The 5124-nt window shown below is 43.7% G+C and overlaps 1 pseudogene; it reads right to left on the reverse strand.

Moving 5' to 3' along the window:
• Nucleotides 1-2252: 2252 nt before the first annotated feature.
• LOC138161479 (1-acyl-sn-glycerol-3-phosphate acyltransferase gamma pseudogene) lies at nt 2253-3105 on the reverse strand (annotated as a pseudogene).
• Between the last annotated feature and the right edge of the window lie 2019 nt (nt 3106-5124).

The raw sequence follows: 5124 nt of genomic DNA on the forward strand, positions 1-5124 counted from the left end.
TATCTATCTATCTATCTATCTATCTATCTATCTATCTATCTATCTATACTGGCTCTTACTTTTATCATTACCCACAATAAGCATTGTTACTATGAGTACTCTTTTTGCTCTGGAGAGCCTTTAATTTACATCTGTGGAAACCTAAATGTGAACTCTATATTTAGAGATTTTTCCCAGGTAAAACAGTATAAATGCTGATAGAAACTGGCTTAGAAGATCAAGGAATAGTTTATCTTATCTGTCAGATCTATGATGAAGGGAAGAATTTGTGACCAAACAACATACATTATGAAATGCAAAATGGTTAATTTTTATTACATTAAATTAAAAAAGGGTTTGCACAAACAAAATAAATGCAACCAAGATTAGGAGGAAAGCAGCAAGTGGGGAAAATTTTTACAGCCAGTGTTTCTAATAAAGGCTTTATTTCTCAAATATATAGAGAACTGTGTGAAATTTATAAGAATACAAATCACTCTCCAAATGATAAATAGTAAAAGGATATGAACAGTCGTTTTTCAGATGAAATAATCAAAGGTATCAATAATCATCTGAAAAATGTCCTACATTACTATTGACCAGAGAAATGCAGATTAAAACAATTCTAAGGTGCGACCTCACACTCATAGTCCTTTCCTTTTGTTTGGCAACCCATTAGGAGGGAAACGAACCAATCCGTTGCCTTCACAGGTTTTCCCCTTGTGACTGAGCCTATGACTTCTATTACTCAGAATTGCAGGTAGCAAAATACATGTCTTTCGCTCCCTCATATCATAGCTCTCATCCCCTGCTTCTCTTCCATTTCCTGGGACCATGTACTTGATTGACTAATGTGACCAAAAAGGAAGAGGATAAGTGTTGGAAGGGATGAGGGAAAGTTGGCCCCCAAATTTATGGTTGGTGGAGTTGTGAAATAATCCAATTAGGAACTATGCCCAAAGGGCTACAAACTGGGCATACCCTTTAGTCCACCAATATCACTGCTAGGTCTTTGTCCCAAAGAAATGAAAGAAAAGGGAAAAGGACCTATTTGTAAAAAAAAAAATTATTAGCGGCTCTTTTTGTGGTGGCAAATAATTGGAAATCAACGAGATGCTCATCAATTAAGGAATGGCTGAACAAGTTGCGGTATATGATTGTAATTGAATACTGTTGGGCTATAAGAAATCATGAACAGGATGGTTTTTAGAAAAACTTGGAAAGACTAACATGAACTGATACAGATTCAGGTGAGCAGCACCAAAAGAACATTGTATACAGTAAAGGCATTATAAGATGAGTAGCTGTGAATGATTTAGCTCTTCTCTGGAATATGATGATCCCAGACAATCCCAAAGGACTCATGATAAACAATGCTATCTGCCTACAGAGAAAGAACTGATGGAGTCTGAATGGAGACTGAAGCATAGTCTTTTCAGTCTCTTTCTATGCCTTCTACAAAAAGACCTTTGAAATCTCACTAAAAGGTATTTCCTCCTCTTCATTGATTATCTCCAATATATCCTGTCTTTATGTTGCTTGTATATAGCTATTACCATATTGCCCCCCCCCCATTAGACTGTGAGCTCCTTGAAAGCAGGGAATGTCTTTTGTCTTTCTTTGTTGCTTCCTCACTTAGACAACACTAGCTCATTATAGTTAGCAAATGCTTATTGACTGATTAGATGAAAACACCCTAGGAAACACCAAAGTGTGACTTTAAACCAACCAAGCCATCTTGGGGCACTGATGTTTAATCTGGAATTTTATCTTAACAGATTGGCAGTGGACATACTGGATTCTCTAAGAGGAGAGAGGTATAAACAAGCAGGTTGAAAATAAGGGCTTACCTCCCAGTTGAACAAAGAGTTGTATCTCAGCTCCTTTCTATACTTCCATTAGCTTTTTACAAACTCTGTTTTACTTTTGAAAATACCTCTATAATGTAGGTCCTTTGAGGATAAAAATTGTTTTTTGGTTCAGTCTTTGTATCATTGTGCCTTGCTAGTATCAGATGCTTAAAAATGCTTCTGGAATTCAGTTGAATTAGATTCATAATTTTAGAGCTGGAAGGGACTACAGAAGTCATCTACTCCAACCCCTCCCTCCTCATTTTACAGATGGGGAAATAGAGCCACACAGAAATAAAATGACTTGGTCAAGGGGACACAGTAAGAAATAGAACTGGAATTTATTTTTTCTGATGCTTTGTTTTTAATTAAGCTAATTTGATGCTCCCATCAGGTTACATGTGTTCAATCTGCAGCAACTAATTATTCCCTTCTCTGGAATTCTTGGTTTCCATAGGTAGAACCTTTCTCTATTTCAGTTACTCCTATCACTCTCTGAATTCCCAAAAAAGCTCCCCTCAGAAATCCAAAGAAAGCTAGTATCAGCAGGGGGGATCCACTTAGAAAAACACCAAATGCCAACTTGAAGAGACAAAATAGTGTGATAGTTGCCCAAAAGAAGGCATTCAGGAGAGTCCATGGTCTTCTTCTGGGTTTGATCTGCTCCCCTGGAAATATCCCCGTCTGACTGTAGTGTTCCTGTAAAGCATCCTTCTGATAAAGCTTGTGCAGCCACTTGGCTATTTCATTATCATCCAGAGGAATCTCTTTCAAGGGAATTCTCCTTAAGTACATATCTGCTTCAAACTTAACCCTTCGAATGAGCCCTAGCAAAGATGGGTTCTGGAGTCCTCGGGAATTTAGAGTGACATCATAAACAGCAGAGACTTTCCCCCGGACACACTGGACAGCAGTGGTGAAGCCTTTGGTCGTCGGCAGCAGGTGGTATTTGAGCTTGGGCAGTCCCTTGGATTCGGCCACCTCCATGCAGATGCGATGCTCTTCCTCGGTAAAGCGAATCCCTTCCCAGTACAGGAGAAAGCCCAAGGCTCTCGATAATCAGCAACATGACTCAAGCTTTGAACTAGGTCCTGCTCGTCCTCCTCCCATTTTCTTTTGCAGGATATGTTTTCATTAAAGTACTCCATGCAGCCAGTCACAGGGAAGTATAACAGCTCCCCCAGCTAAGCCCTCAAAGCTCCCAGGAAGCAGCTGCCCCGGGATCCTCTGCTCTGCCCGGACGCGAGTGTTCCTGCTACCCGGGAGCTGTCCACTGAAGTCCGGCCTCCTTGACTGCTGTGGCTGCTTCCACCACAGGGAGAAGGTGCTGGGAGGGCGGGGCTGAGACGGCTGCTCTGGAGATAACTTTTGGGATTCTCTCAAGTCCTGGGGGTGGTCCTCGCCACCCTTGTTCTTGGCTCTTCTGAAGAGTGAAGCACAGCTGGCAGCTTTTCTCCTCTACCCTTTACCCCGCTCCTCCTCCTCCTCCTCCTCCCCTTTGTCCCTTCTTATCCTTCCTTTCCCCCTCCTCCGTCACCACTTCTTTCTCCCCCACCAGTCCTTCCTCTTTTCTCCTGGCAGAGCGTTGGAACTTAAGCCCACCTCCAGGGACGCCACATACAAGTTCTAGGAGACTTTGCTCCCTTCCACAAAGGGCACTGTGGGAAAGAGCAGACTAATTCTGTCTTTTGTGGGAGTCTTTGACTCTAGGGGAATCTGAAGCAATAGCGAATGACCAAAGGAAGGAGCCAGCCAGAGTTGAGTTCGGGGACCTGACTCTGACTTGACTTTGGGCTGATCACTTCCTTTCTCTGGGTATCATTTCCCTCCTCCAAAATGAAGGGACTGGACTAGATGACCTCTGAGGTGTCCTCTTCATTGAGGATCCTAGGATCCCAACGTGTTGGCTCCTGGGGGCCTGGGAATGGACAGAAGAAACTGGTCGACTGAGACCTTCACTTGATGTTGAGGTCCTGCCATCTCTCCTCAGGAGTAGGAAGAGTGTACCAGATACTAATGGGGGTAGAACCTGTGGGGTGGGAGTGGGGATGGGTGTCCGATTAAGGAGGTTCAGTATTCGTGTAAAGGGAATGCTCGGCACTCCAAGAAAGACCCAAGGCAATTTCTTTAAAATATTTATTCAGAATATATGTATATATAGGCAAGTGAGAAAGAAACTGGAGATAGCAGAGTAAGAGGCTTAAAGATAGCCGAATAAGAGCAAACATGATTGATAGTGGGCACACACACACACACACACACACATATTTACAAGCATCACCGTTGTGGGGAAGCACCAACACCTGACCACACAAGCTGGGGAATCCCAGTACAGCTGTCAGAGTCCCAGGCAGGACGTTTCCTCCATGGGTGAGATTCCAATTTGGGGTCTGGATCTTACAGTTTAAGTAGTGCTGAGAACAAAGAGGGCATACTGACTGCCAGGTGTTTTTAGCAAGTATCGTATCTGGTTCGAGGCCTGGGACAGAGGCCAGTCCCTCCAAGGCCCCCCCAAGAGCGATGTTTCCTTGGAATGGCTAGTTCCAGGAGTTGGGCAGTTATCATATCTCTTCTCAAGGACCTGGCCAAGGTCCCAGAAGAGGAGCAGACCTCAAGTTCTCAGGATTCCTGTTCCCAAACAGCTCAGGGTAATAGAAAGGTCATATTGAGTTGGGGCCTTGGTTTGTATAATCTTATTCCTCACAGAGGGGCTTACCTTGCCCCTACAATGAGTGATATAGTGTCTGCATGGGATTCCTCTTGGGAACTGTTTAAAGGTAAAGTGTGAGAAGGGAGAAGGATCGAAATGTAGCAAAGGTAGGTCACCAAGGAGCAAGGATGCAGGCCAGGGTTGGGTTACCTTGATGGCATGTTTTGAGAGCAGCAGAATGCTAATTGATCTGGTGATTTCTTCAGGAATTCTTCAACCCTTCAGGAATTCAGAGGGACCTGGCCTTAAAGCCATGATGTTCACCAGTCTGTGACCAGGTTTTGTGAGCCTTTTGGGGCAGCTGTATCACATCCTGCCAGCTCTGGTAGACATTGTCATTGAATCAACACCCAGGTCTCTTGTACAGGAGCAGCTGTCAAGCCATGTTCCTGGTGCAGGGGTGTTTCCAGATGTTCAGCTATTCCCCCTTACAGGGGACATTGGGTCAAGTTGACCCAATGCAGGGCTCATCCCTGTTGAAGCAGCTCAAACTGTTCCTTTCAGGTGCACAACCCTGATCTCATCTTGTTCCATTGAGGTCAGATTTCCCAATCTAACTCAAGGACATTGTTTCTCTTCCAGACC

Source organism: Petaurus breviceps, unplaced genomic scaffold (genome assembly GCF_028583685.1).
Source record: "Petaurus breviceps papuanus isolate PSGF00001 unplaced genomic scaffold, PetGlider_PUasm1.0 185, whole genome shotgun sequence".
Taxonomy (NCBI): Eukaryota; Metazoa; Chordata; class Mammalia; order Diprotodontia; family Petauridae; genus Petaurus; species Petaurus breviceps.